Here is a 21,303-nt window from a genome sequence, read left to right on the forward strand (position 1 = left end):
CCCCTTCAGCTTAAGGCCATTCCCCCTTGTTATATCACTACATGCCTTTGTGAAAAGCTCCTCTACAGCCTTGTTGCAATCCCTGTTAACTACTAGAAGGTGCTATAAGGTCTCAATAAGCCTTTTCCTCTCCTGGCTGAGAAGTCCCGATTCCCTCAGCCTGTTTTTATAGAAGTGGTGCTTCAGCCCTGTGCTCAACATAGTGGCCTTCCTCTGGACTCATTCCAACAACAAGCCAATGGCTTCCTTGTGCTGGAGCCCCGGATCTGAACGCACTGCCCCAGATGGGGTCTCACAAGCACAGAGTAGAGGGGGAGAATTGCCTCCCTCGACCTGTTGGTTTCCCTAGTCCTCTCCTTACACACAGGTCTCAGGCCAGTGGTACCCGAAGTGCACTCCTCGGAAGGGTAAGACAGAAAACACGGGGAAAGCTAGCATGACAGTAAAAGAGAGCTCAGATGGTGACTTCCCTCCTGACCTTCCTAGGTCAGTCTATGCTGTGTTGTGGTAGAGGCTGGCAGAACTGCACAAATCTGATCTTCTGAGGCTTCTCTTGCCTTCCGCTCCCAGTGACATTAAAGTAGCTCTAACTCAACAGCTCCTCCCCTCTTCCCCTCCTCTCTGTGACTGTGTTTGGCAGCAAGGTTCAGTACAGAGGTGCTCAGTACAGAAGTGCTCAGTACAGTCCTGTCTTGCAATCTATTATGAAGGATTCCTCCGCTGCAAGTAGGCATGGAGAGCCACACAACAACACTTCCAGACTTCAGCTTTTACAGATGAATGTCTGTGTGTCTTTCAGACATCTTCATGAGTGTCTAGCGCTTCAAAACGCTGAAAACATCTGGTCTTGGAATTCATACTTTGTGGGAATTTTGCAGAAGGATGTAAATAGTAATAATATGAAATATACAGGTAGGTTTGGGTGGAGATTTTTAACATCTTCAAGGTAAACCTGATAAATCTTTTTCAAGTATTTTAATGAATCAAGTACACATTTAAAAAAATAGTTTGTCCATCTTGCTTTGTTCAGCTCATAAAACTCCCACCAAAACTGCAATATTTTATTTCAACAGAATTAGAGGACACATGGGAAGAAGATCTGTAAACATTTTTATGTCAAATTAAGTGCATTACCTGTCAGATATCTGTATTTGCATTTCTGTTCTCCTAACACAGTTTGTTTACACCTACACAAATTCACAACATTTCTCCATGCCATTGAACACAGATTCATTGTTTAGATCTACCACCTCTTCTTCCTCTCTCCCTTTCTCCTTCCCTCTACTTGTGTCCAAAGAGGTTTGACCCAAAAATTGCTTCCAGCTCAACTACTGTCAGCTTTTTCAAGCATTTGGCTGCCTATGTGCAAAGGCTGAGGACAGACCCCCAGCTTTGAAATCAGACTGTATACCAATATTTGAAGTTTCCAATGCAAACATCTTGCTTCTGCTCTTCTTTCCCCTCATTATTTTTCCTTTCTTCTTTCCATACTCTCACGCTCATGGTTGAGGGAGGTATAAAGAGAGTCTCACCATAGTCCAAAATACATAGCAGCACTTTGAGAAGTTTGACAAACTGCAATACATGTTTAGATTTCCTGGCTCAGAGACAATGCAGAGAAGAGGGTTCTGGCAAGCTTCCTGGAGATGGGAGCAATTGCTCTGCTCTGCAATATACAGTATGGGTTACAGGCACTTTGAACATTTACTGAGCACCAGTTCAAGAGGAACAAATAATTTTTTAATCTTTAGGTTGTAATTAAATGCAACTTAGTAGATTTTCTGCACATGAGAAAGCGGACTGGAAAGAAATGAGATTGCTATGAGCTAAAAAGAAATTATACATGACACTGCACAGAATAATAGTATGGCACAGTTCCTTTCAAAGTGCCTCTCAAATTTTGTCATCTCTTCCTCCCCTGACTTCTTTAGGAAATATGTACCCCTTCATCACTTCCTTATCTGTATGACTACTCATTTCCTGCACACATGGCATTTGGGACAGTTCACAAAATTTCACCAGATCCATGGAGCCTAGGGAAAACAGACTGGAACTTGCAGGTGATATTTGTGCACATTGCTATAGAAAAGATCTGGTCTAACTTCACAGCCCCACAAATAACCTGGTTTGTATTTCCAACCTTGATAACAGATACCTAAACATATTTGAACCTTTCCTGCCTTGTTTGGTCCTTATCTTGCCTTCTCTACAGTGTGCTCCCTTTAGAGAATCCATGGCTTCCTCACCAACAGCTTTCTCTGAACTCCTTCTCCTCCACTGTGGAACTGCCTTCTCTTCCCCTTCAGTGCCCACAAATCCCCTGACAGGCAGATCCCATCATCCCCAGATCTCTGGGTCAGCTCCCTGCATTCCTCCATGTGGCTGTCCCCAAGGCAAGAAGCAGTTGAAAATTATGCAAAGAAATTCCAAATTCTTCCCATATTTTTAAATTGGATTTTTCATTTCAAAATTTGGATAATTTTTTTCTGCAATGAGTTTGTACTTGTAGAAAGCATCGTTATTTATAATGCACTTTAACTCCAGTGATCAGTTTTAGTCTTCATCAATTTGCTTTTTTATTAGTGTGATTCTACAGACCCAGATTTTCAGAACTAGGAAGCTAATGTTTTCTGAAAAGCTGAACAAGTAGTACAAGAGGTCAAGCACACTGAAACTGATCTCTCAAATTCAAAGACGCTCTCATGCAAAAGCAATACTTTCTTGCTTTCTTTAAAAAGAAAAAAGAGCAGATCACAGAAACTTTAAATGAAGCCGGGAAAACTCTTCATAAAGATATTCTTGTCTCACAGCACTTATCAATAGTTTGTATAGAAAACTCAATGCACAAAACACACTCCAGCCCCTAAGGCAGTCAGCTCCTCCTTTCTCTGTGGGGAGATTGCTTAGAAGCACAAGTGATTCACTCTTCGAATATCAGTATAATAATCATAATCACATAAAAATATTCTGGCTGGTCTTTGCTTTTTTTGTCTCACAGTCAAAAAAACCCAACCTTAAACTGCTACAAGAATACTGAATGGGTTTCTTTCCCTTCCATGAAAAATCACATATATTTTTCCTAACAACAATTGCAAAAACATTGATAATGGATAAAATCTTAAGAAAAAACAAACCTATTTCATATAGACCTCAGCTAAAGAAAAGATAGCCTCCAAACCAAGGTCCACCATCCTGCAGTGGCACTAAGATTTTTATTATTTAAAGGCAATCTTTCTCAGTATAAGAAACCTTCAAGGGAATAATGAGGCAATTTAAATATATGTAAGAAGAAAAATAGGACATACAGAATTTGAGACAGCTTACTGCATTGTTCTGAAGTGATCTGTTCAAGCAGGCATGTTTTAACTCACATCACAGGCACTTTTAAGTGATCTTGCTGCATTCTGCCAGACTCTGTTATCTGTACAAATTCAGGTAGACAAATATTTTAATTCATAAAGTCACAGCATTGGTTGGGCTCATGAAGGATGTGCAAATAAAATTCACAATGAAAAAAAATCAATCTCTTCTTAAATGTAACAACAACAACAACAACAACAAAGAGAGGACCTTTAGGGAAGAGATTTTAGGAAGCAGTCATTACATCTGAGAGAGGCAAGGTTATCTGGGGTTTATAAATTTTTCCAAATATTTATGCCAGGTGCTAAAAAGCAGCATTGCCCTTGCTTAAAACTATTTGGACAAGCAGACTTACAGCTTTCCTCTCTGTGTAAACAGTATAGCAGCATTCTAAACAGATTAATAGCAGTATCAGTTCAAGTCAAATATTTGGGTAAGCTAGATGAGTGGAAAAGGTAGTCCATGGGGAATATTTTAACCACAAATTCTAAAAGGTACAGAAGTATCCTGCCTGCATTCAAACTGCCCACCTTGGCAAATAATTCTGTTTAAAATTAAAAGTTTTCATGACCTAATCCATTACTTCTGGTGACCTAAGAAGGATTTTCTCTCCCTTCAGCACTATCAGAGATATTTATGTTTGGGCTAACCATCACAGCAGAGAGGTACCAGTACAGGACCCTTCAACAACCAGACTCAATGACCATGCTCTAGACTGAGAAGGGATCACTGATTCTCTCTGATCTTACTGTTGTTTTATGCTACAGTTGTGAATGAATAACTCATGCTCAAGTTGTTACCGCTGCACCCAGACAGAAGGGAAAGCAGTGGAAGGGAGATGGGGACCGCACTGCTATGCCATGTCACAGCACAGCAGAGTCCCTGGGCCTCAGGGCAGGCTGCCTGGACACAAGCTGTTCCCATACAAAGTTATTGCTGCCGCTCTTTGGGCAGTCAGGGTCTCATCCTACTGTCAGTCTGTAACAGAGGGCAGTCTGCAATAACTCCTATAAAGCTCCTATAGCTTCTATAGTCCATAAAACCTGTTGGAGAAACACAAATTTTATGGTGGTGTTCTGAGTCAGGCAAAATTGACAGACACTAAACCAGGTTGAATTTATGAAGACTGAAAAAGCTGAGGTGATATTTGTCTCTTTCTCATACCCATCATCAATGGGTTTGAAGAAAAACTTAAACATCCCCTTGCATATGAATCAACATCGCTTGTTCATTTCTGTCTTGATGTTTTTAATTTTTGAATTCAAGTAAGAATTCATTTCAAACAATGAACAGCTATGGAATTAGAGCAGCACATCACAGAGGCTGAACTATTTTATAGCTTGAACCTGATGATGGGTCATTTTTCACCATTGTTTTCAACATCTGCAGTTTTCTCTTGTATTGTGGAAGGCAGAAGCAAAGGTCTTGCAGGAGATTTAAGTGGCACAGCTGTACTGCCTCAAGAGCTGGAGGGAAAGCAGAAAGCACTCCCTGAGAGCAAGCAGAGAGAGGAAGCCTGACGCAGCTACATGCACTCACCACTGCTTTGTTACACTGGGCACTGGTCTTCTTCTGCACGTGAAGCCAAACAGCAATGGCTGATTGACCCACATCACGGACAGCCTGCTGGGAGCAGTCAATGAAAGGGGAAACCCCCTTCCCCTGAAGTCCAGCCTCTAACCAGCAGCACTTAGTGGGCTCTAGGGAGGCTACAAGTCCAGGACTTGCCCATTTCTGCGCCACAGTGCATGGCAGTGCAGCCCTAAATCTGTTCTTTTGGGAACCTCAAGCACAGTTTGAAAGAGCAGAAGGGGAAGAGGCACTGCTGGGTGCATCAGCAGCAAGAAAGGGGTACACTCTGAGGCAGACAGCACCAGTGAAAGTAAGCAGGGTGCCTGTTAAGTCAGTGGTTAGTGACTTTTTCTGCTTGGCACAGTAAGGGGCACTTGTGTGGCCCCAGCACTATGTGGGAGGTGATGCACCTGGTGTGCAGCTCTACCAGGTCATCATCTCCTCTCCAGCCTCCATGTGTGGTCTGAATTTGTCTCTGTGTTAAGCTGGCGATCCAAACTGTGACAGCAGAGATCTATTAATACAGGGGAGAAAAGGAACTGAATGCTCGGTGTACAACAGCTGCAAACAAACAAACAAACAATCAAACAAATAAACAAACAATGGTTTCTGCAAAGGAGCAGCAGTGTGTCTGGGCAGAGTAGTTTTTTTTCCCCATCATTTTTTAACTTCATGCAAAGGTGTACAAGCAGGTGAGAAAAGCTTTTGAGACACTGCCTAACCAAGGATGCAGGAGCACCTTCGCTTGCTGCAGGTGACTGCCCTTGGAGAAGGGAGGAGGGAGATGCTTCCACAGCCAGAGGGATGAGGAGGGAGGAGGACACAAGCCCTGATGTGGATGCGGGAGCACCAGGCGCCCCCAGAGGAGAAGGCTGTGAGCTTCAAAGCTGCCACACCCAGGAGTCCCACCCTGAGTGCAAGAGTTTCTGACCAAGGGCAGCCAGCACAGCACTTCCCAAATGGTGGCACATCCTTACCAAGAGCCAGAGGCTTTTGCAGAGACACCTCAGATACATGCTGGCCAGAAATTTTACTCCCTTGCTTCACACCCTGTCTTCATTTGCAGGGACAAGGGAGTCAGCCCACGTCAGTCTTGCATGAGGTCCCTGACCAAGCACCTTGTGCTGTCTCTGGTTTGGAAAAGCCTGCAGGATCAGCAGCTCGCACTGCTGAACTCCCTCTGACTTCTTTTTGCCGCACAGGCTCCAGTGAAGAAGCCTTGTGTAGGACCTGGTTTTCCAGCTGGTTTTCAGCATTCCCAGCTGAGCTTTCTTGCAGGAAATGTGCACCTTGGAGCACAGCCATCTGCATCGGCTCTAATCCCAGAGGCCTTCCTGTCTCGCTGGGGCTGAGGCTAGGAGCTGTGGAGCCTGGCACAGGAACTGTTCTGTCCTGTTCCATCCTCAGAAAGGCAAAAAGTTAAAAAGAAAACACAAAACAACCCAAAATACATGACCACAATCCACTGTTGCTCAGCAGTTACACTGGTCTGATTGCTGCTGTTCACATGAAGTTTAGAAAGGCTTTGTCCAGCCTCAAAACTGTCTTCCCATCTGAGCCTCAGCTTGCAAGGAATGCTCACAGTAAGAAAACTCACAACTGTCAAATATTAACTTTGGTGTGATTACAGACAGGGGCTATAAATCCTGGGCTCAAATCTGAGAGATAAATGGGTTTGGATTAAATACTTTATCTTCAGAGGCTTGAGTGCTAAATTTCAGCTATTTTGTTCAAGTACAGAGGTGGTGCTCTAAGCTGCTATACATGTTTCCTGGAGATGCCATTGCCAAAGAAAAATTGCTGAGGACAAGTGGAACTAGATTAGAGTTTATTCTAGAAGATCAGGAAATGGAAATTATGTTTTAAATTAAATTTAGATGTCTGGTTTTCAGAGGATTCTCCTCAAAAGCGATGCTTCCACCGAGTTACATTTGCAAATAAGTGGATTGCTTTTTCAGAGGATGATGATTGCTGGTAGTCATGGCCCTGTCTCTCATGCAGCAAATATTTTCTTTCAAAGATTCGTAATCATAATTAGTCTTCCAGGCACATTTCTCCAGAATGCTGGGTTGTTTCCAGAGCACAGACCAGGATCTTTGTCTTGGATGATGATGCCTCTTCTCCTTTCAGGAGTTACTGGACTGGCAATTCAGCTAGAATCATCTAACTGGTCAGACAAACTGAATCATGCAAAATCTGGTCTCACTCATCAGAGGAAATTTCACATTCTTGCATACACAGGAACACAGGAAAGACTCCCACATTTTTAAATGACTAATCAAAGATACAGCTATTTGTGAAAGACACTGAAAGTATGGCTGTGTCCTCACACTGGTGTCAGAAGTGCTATAGACACAGCACACACTTCTACTTTGCACCGATGGATTAGTACAAATCTACCAAACATGTTACCATCTACTCTAACTTACTGACAAACACATTTTACTTGAAGAGTGTTGAGAGAAAACATTTTTCCATCTCAAATAAAAGTAAGAATAATAGCTCAATTGCATACAGGAAGTATGAAATGCTCTTCAAAACAGGAAAGAGAGGATGCTTTCTGGATGAACAATGCATCTAGATGCACATTATTTTCTAGTCCAAGTGGATTTCGTTCCAGATGAGCATCTTTTTTGTACTGCTGCTTGTGTAGGTGGGATACATTACATGTTTGTCTTTCATTAGTAGGCTTTAGTTTACTCAATTAACAAATATTTAAAGTACAAAAGCTCACAGAAGTCTGGTCTTTTAGATATAGTTCTTGAATATAAAGCACTGCATAGAAAAATAAAGTCACTTGAAATGTAGTTTGCATTCCAGTAACTTTTCTTTAAACATCTTGATGTTGTATGGCAATATTATACCATAAGGGGGGGAGAAGTCCATGTCTGGGGGGTGCGGGGGAGTGTAAAACAAGGATTTTGAGACTGAAACAATTTTTAGAGAAGTTACAGGAAACCCAGTTAAATGGATGCCAAAAAATTTCCGACAAGACGAGCCAAATTCAATGTAATCTAAGGAACATCAGAGGAACACTCAGAGCCTTGCTATGATTATCTGTGTCTGTGCCTCAACACAGTCCAATTTTCAGTGCAGTGTGACTTAGCAGGGTGCTCATAAACCTAACCTTCTACTTAAGCCACACTAAAACTAAATTAAGCATCCCACTGAAGTGCCATACCATATGCTCAAGTACCATGCAAGGTATTGATTGAAGGGGAAGTGCAATTATTCCAAACTCAGAAATGCCTAAAGCATTCTTGCCTTCCAGCAAATCACGTGCTACAGTTGAGCTGGCAATGGCTTTCATCCAGCTAACAATACAATAATTTCTTATACTCTACGGAGATGGGATTATCTCATTTCCTCCCTCCCTTCCATCCTTCTCACAATTTAATGGCAATTAATACGCAAACACACTAAAGAGGTTTATTGTTAAATGTATTGATTTGTAATTTAATACACAGAAGATCCAGAGCTAGCCTTTGCCACGTCAGCAGAGATACACCACTCTGGATGGATGCAATCTTTCTCACAGCACCCTCTGAATTCAGAGACTGGCAGAAACCAGACCTTGCTGAGCTGTCATGATGAATCAGTTACACTTAGGAGTCTCACACACCTCCACTGGGACAGAAATAAACTGCACTTAAAATAGGGTTTTTCTTTTCTCAATCCTCCCCCTGCTTTCTCATCTTTTAGATAGATGTATTCTTTGGCTTATCCCTACTCACAAGAAGAAAACAGAGGACTCATTAGGCTGGTAGTTCAATGTACAAAGATGAAAGGCTAAAAATCAAGCCAAAGAATCATAAAACTTCCAAGGCTAACTGATGAAACCTTCTGGATGCTGTCTGAGCATATATATTTGTGTGCCTTTACAGATTATTATGCAGACAAGAAAGGTCCCTTCATTTTTTTTTCCTACCACCTCAGCCAGTTCAAGCAAAAGAGCAAGCCTTGATGGCAAATGCTTGCACCCAGCCTCACAGTGCAGGATGCCAAAGGACCCCTCTTGCTGGGGATGGTCATGAAGAACATGGACTTTCAGTTCAAGCTGCCCTATTACAAGATACCAAAGTAAAAATCAAGTAGACCTGTGGCTGTGCAGAAGTCAATGCAATGAGCAGAGAGCTGTGGCGATCCTCCCTCAGTAATCCAGATTGCTGGAGGCCAAATGAGAGAGTCTGGGACAGTCACAGCCAAATTTAGATCTGGAAGAAAAATTCTTGATTGGACACAACATCTGTTGTCCAGCCCAGAAATTGCAGATGTGGATCTCAGTGGCTTATCCAACAACTGACAGTAGAGAATACAAACTGGCAGCTTGCTGCGGGTGAAAGGAGGTGCCTTGAGGAGCTGCTTGACTGTGCAGAAGCAGCAAGGCGCCTGGAGGGGCCCTGTACACCTCGTGGGGTGCCCTGCCAACACCATCACTACAGAACCTGAAAAACTCGTTAAGGCATCTGTGTTACACTAACAGGTGACCCCCTGCTCAGGCCAAGGGGACAGTCATTCACCCTGTAGAAAGAGCAGTACAAAGTGCTTTATGTTCATTATGCACATCATAAACATCAATCCTTCCATGGCACCAAGTAAAGCTGTCCCAGTGTTGTTCTTTCAATCTCTACCTTTTCACTCATCAGACAGTGATGAGCTGTGATCACCTGCCATCCTAACCAAGGACAAACCTCACACACCTAATCACAAGCAGTCTGGGTCTTTGAAACAGATGGTGAAAGAAACACCCTGTATAAATCAGAAAATTCTGCTAACAGCTTACAGGCAAAAAAAAAAAAAAAAAAAAAAAAAAGTTCTCTTTCTCTCAACAAAATACACTTCTGAACAGCTCAGAAAAGCTGTACTTTTCATAAGCAGAGACTTCTATGGTGCTGGTTATTTTCCAATGAATTCCCTGGTATTAAAGGAGTGCTTCCTTGGCCAGAGCAAGAACTGAATTTGAATTTCAAATCTCACAGTCTACACAGTGCAGACTTCCCTTTCAGGAAGCACTTTAGTCTTCAAAATTTCAAATTCCAGATTGTAACAGACTTGGCAAAAGACTAGGATCTATAATTGTGCGTGCAAAATATTGAAAGTATGAGTGGATGCCAGCAATTCCATCCTGTGCAAGCAGGGCAGCTATGTTTGCAAAAAATCCTCACCTGAGAAGGACTTCTGATCCAGAAAAGTATTATAACTGTTGCAGTTATGTATCATAACAAAAGTTATGTATTACAACTTTTGCTTCTCTAGTACAGTCAATGCAATTAAGATCTGAAATAAGACTGACTGCTGGTCTGGTACAGGAAAATAGTGGCAGAGAAGAGACCATAAAATTTATGTATTTCTTCTGGTTTTCTTTGCTTGGGTATCCACAGCTGGGCAGCAGGCAGCATCAAAGCAGTAGGAGGGTGACTAAAGGAGCCTGGCTTGCCCAGGGATCTCCTCACTGTAGAAGGCACAAACCATTTGCCATGACATTTCAGCAGCTGAGCAGCAGGTTCTCCCAGAGCCTTTGATCTGGGCCAAAATACAGCCTGGTCCCTTCTCTGCAAGACCATCGCCTCCTACAGAGAAGGATATAGTCTCTTGAACTCATTGTGGCTCAGCATGATACCCAAACACCCCAGATTTTGGTGCCCTAGATGTATAGCTTAGTCTAAAATTTCACAAGAGATGCAGCTGAACAATTTCAGGAAAATGGAAAATGGATTTTAGCTGCTACTTTTTTCTCATGTGCTGATTGCTTATCTTGATGCACTGTTACAGTTCCCTCGCCACACAAATAATCAGGAAGAGTAAATACACATGGACCTGAGGCAGCAGCCTGCTGATAAGTCTGCTCTGCCACTCACTGGTACAATCTAATGCTGTGTGTGACAAAATCAGACCAACCACCTTCCACAACACACAGTCTGCTGTAGCTGTTGTTTTTTGTTTTCTACAGCGACAAGAAAGTTCATAAAAAAATATGTGCTCCTCCTTTACATACATATATAAACATATACATACATATGAATTCCAGTACTGTGCGTAGCCATGAATGGAAACAAGTCAACTTGACAATTAGCCAATATAAAGAGAGCTAAAAGAAATTTTAGCTCATACACCTATTCCTACTTCCCCTGCCAAAACATGGTTTAGCCATCACTTTTTCCTATGAACAAGGAAAAAAAAAAAAAAAGAGAAGTGTAAATGTTTCCTCTGCTCCTGTGTTAAGACATATAGAAATAGGAAAAGTTACTAACACCGTGACTGTACGGACAAAACTTCATAACTTCTGTACCCAAAGGGTAACATTGTGGTATTATTGCGGTTGACAATACTCAGAATCAGCAGAGCCAAGATTCCTCCCCCAAGCAATTTGAATGCATAAATTAAATAAAATATAGAAAAAGAGAAAGACTATAGCATGTTTGATCTTATGCAGTCATTAACCTCAAGTATGGCTGCCTTCAGCACAACACCTCTAAAGTCCTGTAGTTCCTCATTAGAAATTTCAGTCTTAGGAGAGAAGGATCTCAATCTGAAAAAAGCTTTAGGTCATGCAGCAGTGAAGCTGCAGAAGGGTTTATGTGACTTGTTGAAACTCAAGAGAAAAGAGAGAATCAGCACCAGAGCTGAGAGCAGCACAGCCTGATCCTGTTGTAAACCCTTTCAGTCACTCTGCAGCCTTGATCCTTCAAAAACTCAAAATGCTGCTCAGGTTAGGAGCATCTTTTTCAGGAACCTACTGTTTGCAGCATAAATTCCCTGAAAAAAAATAGGTAAACCAAAAAGTAACAAATAAAAAGTAGCCTAGCTCAGAAAGCAGCTTCATACCTTTAAGTGTTTTGACAGTTCTAAGTGTTTTCTTCCTTCTCAGGAGGTTTGTTGGCAGCCTTAGCCGACCTGCAGCCTGCTATGTCTTTAATCATGGGCTTCTGGCCATGGTTCATCTGGGAGCTGCTTCTACGTTCCTGGTTAATTTTAGCCTTCCCCATTAGCATTAGGGGATGTCTGGCATGGAGGTAGAGGGAGCACTGGCCTTCAGGTTCGGGGCTAGGGTAGAAATCTTACTGTGGTTGTGACAGGCTTCAGCTTATGCAGAGAGAGGGGCAGTTCTTTCACCAACACACCGAGCCAGGTGACACGAGGCCAAGGCTCCCACTGCCAAGAGGGCAAGGGCTGCCTTGCTGCTCACTTCCCCCTCCTCAATAGTATTTAAAGATAGAGCAAAGGGAAGAGCTTTGCTGCACTTTTTGGGGCTGCCTGCTTCCTGTGGCCTAAGGAGAGAGGTGTACATGGATATATGTTCCTCACAAACGTCCCCAGACAAGTCACACAGCCCAAAGAGCTGCCAGCAACTCTTTTCTTGCCCCAGGCAGAAAGCTGAGCAGACTTTGGCCAAGAATCATGGGAAGAAAAGTCAGAAGGACTTTAACTTTTGAAACCTTGCATAAATGGCAAAGGCAAGAGGTTCCATAAAGGAAAAGGTTCTGGATGTCTCTGTGGTTACTTTAAGAAGACACCAATATCTTCAGAGGTTTTTTTCCTCTGGGCATCAAAATTCAAGAGACATGGCCCATATTTATGGGCAGCAAATGCATGAACCATTTCCCAGGACCATCATAGTAGGAGCAGGATCTTTATGGTGCACTAATTACAGGGAATGGTAAGGATGAAAAAAGTGCACTCCAAAACTCCTTGTAGATGCATTAAAGATGACATCTCTGCTCAGAGGCTCTCCCAGAGCATCCCGTCAGATTCTCCTAGTCATGTCACTTCATATTATTTGATGTGATGCCATACACAGCTGATAAAACCAGACAGACATACACAACAATAATGTAATCATGCCTCCAGAAAATGGCAAAATTAGTCCCCGGTGACATTGTGACCAAGTAAATTAAAGCCAGAGTGGAAAAAATATGTTTCACATACTTTTTTTTTTGTGTTATAGTATGAAATTTTTAATTTAGTTTTGCTCTCCAAAACTTCTTGTAAGCAGCTGGCCCAATAAAATAGGGACAGTCCTACAGAGGGAATATAAACTGTCCTTTTGTATGTGTAAACAAAGAGCAGCCACAAAATACATCCTGTTGACAAAAAGATATAAAAACCACTGGAGTGGAGTGGAAGGAGTAAGTCAGGTATGCTGCAACAAAGCATTAGTTACTTCATCACATCTTTCTGGAAAAATGATGATGCTTGCCATCACATCAAATTAGAAGGCACATTCCTTTCAATTTAACACTGTGCTCCCAGTCCAGGCCTCTGGCCTCCAGGATTTGAGGTCCTGAGCTGTGAGTCAGCAGAGCTACTGCATTGCTTGACTGATTCAAGCATCACTCACTGAGCCTTTATCAAAAGGATTGTAGTGCCACTACCTCCCTCCTTGGCTATCACCCCACCTTCAAGGAGCTGAAGCTTTCTGTCTCTCCTTCTTTGCTTCATCAAAATCTCTCTTTTGTTCAAGCTGCCATACTGGATCAGACAAAAAGTCCAGTTCTCCTGAAATTCTGGGGTCTAACAGCGCTCCATGGCCCCTGGTATGCTCGCAAGGGAAACACTGTCCTAACTTCTCTCACCAACTGTACTTTCTCTGCTATCCTTGATTAATACATAGGTTGTAGCAATCAGAGAGTATAAATATTTTTGGCATGAAATGGAACTATTATTGATGTTAAATCATCCTATAAAAGCACTTTGGTAGATTTCACAGATACTGGATAGCATATAAATGCTTTCTGCTGTCAAGCACTGTTTGGGGAAATATAAACACCTTAAGTTCTTTACGTATATAGAACACACACTGCATGATTAGCCTGACCTGTCTGTAGTGCTTCTCAATCTTTTCCCAGTTCTACTACAATTGCCCATTTTCCCCTCCAAGACAGTAACAACAAACACCAGAAGCAGGACTGAAGGAAACCAAGCCTAAATTCTTCTTCAAACGCATTTTTAAAGTTTGGGCCCATATATTTCAGTTCTTTCCGAGAACAAAGCCTGAGGAAAATTCAGGGTTTTTTGCTCACATTAAAAAAACACCGTATACTTACAAGAAAAACACTCAAGCCTTCTTGCTGTGAGGGTGGGACATGAGATGTGGCTGCAGGAGCACAGGAGCACAGGGACTGTGACAGCCAAGGCATGGCTGCAAGATGGGAAGCCTCAGAGGGGAGATAGCAGAGGGACAGCAAAGAATGCAGCAAATGGGCAGAAGTGGCAGGAATCAGTGGGCAGAGGTGAGAAACGCCCACATACAAAGGCAGTGCTTACCAGAGCATCTCCCCATCCCGAGGCCAAGACCGAGCCCGGCTGGCCTGATGCTCACCATCCCTCTGTGCAAGGAGGAGGTGACCAATGGCCTCTCTCTGCCCTTGCCTCGGTCCTTATGGATAAGCAGCAATTATGGATGGCCAGTAACCACGTTATTTAAAGTGCCAGAGGTCTGTGTAATACTTTTTAAGGCCTCAGGTGCAGTTCAGGTGACAAATACATACTTTAACAATGTTCTGTTGCAAAATATTTGGGGGCAGAAACAGTCTTTTTGAAAGCAAACTGGGAAGTTATACACAGGGAAATAGCAAAGACCAGTACTTATAAAACTAAGTTTGTTAATATCAGCTAAAGCCCGAAGCAAGGCTGTCTCTACAAGATTAAAGCAGTTCCTTTTATGCTTGTTTGTTGGGATACTGTCTTGCAATTCCACAAGTAGTTAGAATTTTTTCCATACAATCCCATACCAGAGTTAGTGAAAAAGGAAGAGAAGCTTCAGAAATACAATAGACTTAGACACATTATAAAACTGTTGATATAATCCAGATTCTGTAGAAAACAACTTATCTTAGGAGATGAGGCTGGGGACCGCAGATGAAAAAAGTAGTTTCCCATGTAATGCAGCAGAATATGGGCCAGCAAATAAGATTTACTATTCGCTTATTCCTCGATAATACTAGAGTAGATGAACTAAACTCTTCACTGGCCTTCTGCATATTCCTCTTTTTTTAGTAACCTGAGCTAATCTGCTTTGAGTTGTTTGCTGAATTGCATGAGCATTCATAGAGTGGACCCCTCTACCAGAAGATTCCCAAATCCCTGGCTTTTCTCTTCTACCTTTATTTGACTAACTTCCCATGCACAAAGTCATCATAATGTACACTTATTTCAATGAAGCGCCAGAAAAATAACTGTGGTAATGTTTGTGAAACACCAAGTTACCATAATGGCAAGCGTCAGACTAAGCCAGGAACAAACAGCTTTATCTTCAATATCACAAGTAAATAAGACAGAATGCTAAGTACTGAATAAGAAAAAGCTTTCATATTACTTGAGAAACAATCATCAACTCTGAACAAGCAGGAGGAGAGACTGCATTCATGTGGTTAAACACTACCATTAAAGCAGTGGAGACGAGTCAAGAGTGCACTGCAATTTGACTCTGGTATTTCTTGAGTGTCTAATTTTACAAGCTTTATGACATTCTTCTAATGTTTCTCCTGGGTAAGCATTTGGTACAAATATCATGGCTTTTAAAACAGAACCAAAACAAAGCAAAACTCAAACAGGCAAATTCTTTGGTGTTAGGAACATGAAGCCCATCGCTTGATAAACTTCTGTCTTTGAAAAATGCCTGGTAGAGTCTTAAAGTAATTCCCTGAACCAGTCCAATTACCTTCCTGTAAGTAAGCACTGCTTAACACTGAACTAGCACATCGCTCTTGCCCTGCTTTCTCAAACTGCTGGGCTATAATGCCTGCTTAGACCTGATCAGACACAATCATGCAGCAAGTCTGGGAAATGCACCCACTTGGGCAGGAAGAGCAGACTACTTCTTTTTGCTCCTAGAGGATCTAGCACAGCCCTGAGACATGCTGATAGGAAAGTGGCTGGCTCAGAGCACAGCTGTGTAACATATGCATTTTACTAGGGGTGATGATTCATGATTTCTATCTAGCAGTTTCATCTGGTTATTGTATCAGGCAGAGTAAGGAGATTCCATAATGTGTCTCTGGAGCCAAGGCAACAGCCTCTCATTTCTTCCCAGCACCCTCATACGGGAATGCACCAACACCTGAGCTCACCCACTGGCACCACTCGCTGCAGAGCTGGGATTTTTCTCTCCTCTTTTCCAGAAGCAGCCTATATAAGCATGGATGTGTGTGTGTGGGATTTACTCCACAGCACCCCCCAAATTTCCTTGAGTGCTGCTTTGCTGAGAGTTGGCTGATTCCCTGGTTTACTCCTGACCTCAGTGGGAGCCACCTTCCCCACGCATGTCCTGTCCTGAGCCAGGAGACCAGCCCCGGTGCCAGAGCTACCTCCTTCCTCCCAGCTGCCACGGGGCAGGCAGGATGGTGGGTAATGCTGCCTGCCCAAGCAGCTGGCTGAATCTCTTCTCCTTCTTCTTTGGGGGCTGATTCCTCTGCACTGGTTGACTTAGAGAACAGAGCAGCTTCTTGTCTGTACGTATAACCAGTTTGCATCAGTGCAAAAAAGTCCCCTCTGGCATGCAATTGCTCCCCTGCCTGTGGGAAACCTAGCAGAAAAAGTGGGAACAATAAGATTTTTCAAAAAAAGCTGCCTAAATCTCTACTGAGAGGGTCCCTATCTGGGCTGTGAGAGTAGTTCACAGTCTCTCCAGTTCCTCAGTGGTATTGGATTGTCAAATATCTAAACTGCAGAAATGCCTTCTTCCTTTTGTGTGTGGCCATGAAAGGAGCCCTACTCTGACAGAGGCTGGGATCCCATCAGATACAGGTTTGGCAATAGTCATCCAAGCAGTGGAAGTGCCCTGCCCTTCCTTTTCTGCATGGAAGTAGCCACAACACCAACACACAAGGATTTATTAACTGTGCCTATTCAGCAGCACTGGCCTGCTACAAAACTACAGCAGGGTAAACACAACACTTTTGAGTCAGAATAGCAGTGCAAAGATTCTTTCTTGTCTTAGACCACCCAATTTCCAAACACTGGTCAAGGAAGACTCACCCACTTAGGAGCTTCTAGATTTGACAGAGTTGCTTACACTAGGCTGTATGCATTTTGTCTCCGTAAAAAGACAATTTGACTTGGCAATAGTTTACTAAAGGCTGTTACTTGAAAATACAAATGGAAATAATATTTCTATTCCTTGTTCGTTTGAATGATTTTCCATTTCATAGCTTAAGGGAAACCATCATTTAGAAGACATACTCATCAGTTATGAAGAATTCACAACCTCCTTTGTGGTAACAAAGCTAAGCATGACTGTAAATCAGCCTTGCATGGAGTTTTTACTTTTGGATGCTAGTACTCTTTAAAGTATTGTGTCAATGAAAAGTTTTGAGAAAATCCAAGTCATAGATGATAAGCCTAACAGAGTTACTTTATGGTCCAGGCTGCAAGCCAGCAGACATGTAACCCTGGAATGGACCTCAAGTCTAGTCCATCCTCCTAAACTATACACAGAGAAAGGATGATCCGCAACAGACCTAAGCTAACCTGTTTTTAAAAAAATACTCCAGAGAAGGTGATTCTTCTCAACTTGCAGTTATGCTGAGAACACATTAATCTTTGCAAAATTATAATCAGGAGAAATTAAATATTTTCCTGAAGGTCATTAAAGACCTGTGACATTAAAGATCTGCTTCTGTGACACCACAGAAGCAACCCTGGTCTATTTATTTACATCTCTCTTTTGATGACCTCATTTGGAGATGTCAGCTAGCCGTACCTTAAGCCACTTTTTAAGTGTCTTGCTAGACACACAAAAGCACTGCTTTATTATCAGGATGCTACGTGTTGTTAGTGCACCACAGAAGTCACCACTTGTGCCAGCTACCTGCCCCAGTCACCCTTGCCTCTAGAGCTCTGACGTCAGGAGCATTCAGCCAGTCCCGTTTTCTTTTCTGAAACCACATTGACTTATCTGTAAGTATAGTCCTTTTGTGTCTTTGTCTCTTACTTAAGCTCATAAATGGGCAGCTGACACAAGCAATATCAAATTAACCAATCTACAATTAGTTACCAAGCATGACAGAACTCTACTGTGATGGGATTTCAAAAATACAGTAGAAATTGCATTCAGTGGGATTTAAATCCCTGCAGACATTTCTTTATGAAGCCTAGTCTGCAAGTGAAACAAGACAATAGCAGTGGAAGGGATGAAACCAAATTTGTGTCCAGCTTCACCTTTCCACCCCAGGCTCCTTTTTCTGAAGCACAAGTGTGTGAATCTGGCTGGCCAAGTGAAAACCCGAGGACAAAGGCCATGGGCATCTGGCCAAGATATACCTGGCAGGCTTGGCAACAGCTGTCTGCAGTCAAACAGCACGGAGAGCAGTTTTCCTTCACGGACTGAAGCGTTAATGGCGCCTTTCTCCTCTGCCCAGATGTTGATTTTCACAAAGTTTGCGGGGGCTGATATCTATGAAATATCTCCTCTGCTAAATTGGTAAGAATTAGTCTGTGGGTTTGGAATTATTTGGACAGGATCTCGCAGACTGAGATCCTTTTTGCCTCATTTCTGTAGGAAACCAAACTGAAAACTCTTCTTCTGCATAAATGGTCTTTTTTTTTGTATCCGCTGAGGCACTGAGAAAACAGAAAGCACTTCATTCTCATGAGGTGTAGGGACAGCCTGTCACTACTTTTAAAATAAGGCAAATACTTATTGAATCCCTTTTCATATCATTAGCACTTAGCCATCATGAGTGATTCTGGACAAAAATAATGTCTTTGTATTTCTTCAATTCAAAATCACTTTATGCCCAGGCTCTCATTAAGTGGTTGTCTTCTGGGGCTTATCTCTTGAGGAGAGCTTGGGATTAATAAATTTGATGGCAAGTGAAGCACTTAGATCATTCAGAGGTAAGACTTTAAGCCCTGCTCCTCTCCTCAGAACTGCCAGGTGCTCAGCACCCGACTCCATGTGTTTACCTCTGTCTCTCCACATAAGCACCAACTTTCCCATTCCATTTGTGGGCAGCCCAGCCAACACACATGGACATCCAGGGAGATGCCTTAATGAGGGGCACAGCAGAGGCCCTGTCCTTTGTAGATTTACTGTGTGGCATCTTAGAAAAGTTGGCCCCAAATACGAACAATGGCAAGCAGTTTATTGCAACAAAATGCTTTTTAATGAGTCATGATGGGGCTTTGGGAGAGCGAGGAATACAAAAGACATTTGCTGACGGCATAAATATGTGAAATCCTGGCGATAAATGAAGATTTCCTTTCTTGTGCAATAGAATTAGTCTTTTAAACAAGACCTTTCAAAATATTGTGAACTCTCCTCCCAACCTGCTGTGCTGCTGCAATTACAGCAGAATGTAACTGGGGAGAAAATTACTGGGGCATTGTTGATACTGCCACTTTCTTAGCATGATTTTCTGACTTAGTTTCCCTAATAGCAGCAACAGCTAAAAATGTTAGGTACATAACCTTGAAGACTCTTTTCCCATAGTAAATTAAAGACATATCATTCTCACATGAAATGTGTATTGCCATGTGACAATCAGACCCTGGTGTGGCAGCACCAAAAGATTTTTTCTGAAAGAGATGTGGCTTCCACAAAGAAACCCCTTAAGGAAAACGGGTGGTTTAATGTAGTTTTGGTAGGGAGAAAAGCCATTACATTCTCGACTTTGCAGAAAGGCAAACATGCATAAATCCATATTGTCCCTACATGATGGACTGCCCTGCCTGAAAGAACTCTGAACCAAAGCACACCTCAACTTTGGAAACCACCTTTTTAACCTTTTTATTTAGAAAGATCTTTTTACAGCCTGAAGTCTGGAAGCCTAGGATTCAGGGAATGAAGATCATGCAACCTGAATGTTTAAGACAAGGCAGAAACCTGCACGTCGCCAAGTATATGCTGTGTCTTACCTGTGAATTTTCAGCCCTTTTGAATAGTAAGATGGAGGGAGGACTTGTACTACCTTTAGACATTAAAATCTCTTTAAAAGTCACATGATGCAGAGACATAATGGCTTCTTTTCTAAGCAACTATGCAAATCCCGCTTTGCATGATGGATAACATATCTTCTGATTGTACAAAAAGTGCATATTGACATTTTAGTGATGTAAAACATGTGCTCTTGAAGTGTTACAGATATCACCACACATGAAATTACAGGACCATTATATTCAAACACTGGTCAAGAATGTTAAGCTTCTAAATTAACGTTTGTGCTCCTAGATATGAATTACAGAAAGATCAATTTATAATCCTACCTCTGCACTCAACAAAATTATTTGTACACATTATTAAATTCTAAAAGCAATTATTTTTAGGTAAGAAAATGGAAAGTTCTTTACTAGTATTAACAGCCATAGCACCCTTCACAGTGAGAAGGGTCAGCAGAATACCAAGGAACTTCTTTCTGCATTTGCAGAGGAAGAAATTAATGTACTATCCAACTCAGCTGATAGAATTCATTACACCCATTGCCTCCTACTAGGAGTTCTGTGACATGGAGATCAGAGCTGTGCTGGAAAAGATGTGGTGCAACTGACTATTAAAATATGCATCCTGAACCCATTCTCGAAACCCACTTCAGGAAGCATTGCTGCTCTTTCCCCTGCCAACCTATTGGCTTGTTCTCAGGTCATCAAAAGATGGTCCTTCTCTCTCTGCTTGCTTAGATTTGACCCAGTTAACTACAGTCCTCAATCCCTCTTTCAGACCAGCACCATTGATTTAATTTCATATTTTCCAAAAATAAAAAATAGAAAATTGAGGAAGTATGAAGCAAAGAGAGTAATCAGAAGGAACATGAAATCTTTGTGATGGTCTCAGCACTGAATTAAAGGGCAGAGACTCTCCTGTCACAATGTCCTACCAAGCACAGTTAAAATAAATGTTGCTGCTTGATGTAAAATTGAGAAAAATTTTACAAACATTGGGATTATTAGACATCTGCTCTAGTGGAGTCCAAATGAGAGCTTGGAGGCTGTTTCTTTTACAGAGAGATATCAGAGAACTCAAAACGTTTTACAAGAAGAGGCAACTCCCTTTCTTTCCATCTCCAAATATGAACACCATGTCAGAGATGATGGTTGTCTACCACCCCAGGGGCACAGCTGAAGGAGAAGGAGCAGGGGCCACACCAGCTGCCCCTCCAAGACACTCGACCACTGGGCTGAGGGAGAAAAAGGCTGTGGGAGATTTGGGATATGACTAGAGGAAGTAGTTTAACATGTTCAGAAAAACAAGATCAGAGCTTCATTAAAGATAAGTGGCACTTTCAAACCTTCAAGTCAAAATACATATTAAACTAATTGATTAGTGTTGGGGCTGGTAAGGATTTTTTTTACTAACAAGATTATAACATCTGATCAAAGTTGAGTGTGAGGAAATGGCAATGACCAGTTTCTCCTCCTTTCACTGGTTTGAAGCAC

Source organism: Anomalospiza imberbis, chromosome 4, assembly GCF_031753505.1.
Source record: "Anomalospiza imberbis isolate Cuckoo-Finch-1a 21T00152 chromosome 4, ASM3175350v1, whole genome shotgun sequence".
NCBI classification, from domain to species: Eukaryota; Metazoa; Chordata; class Aves; order Passeriformes; family Viduidae; genus Anomalospiza; species Anomalospiza imberbis.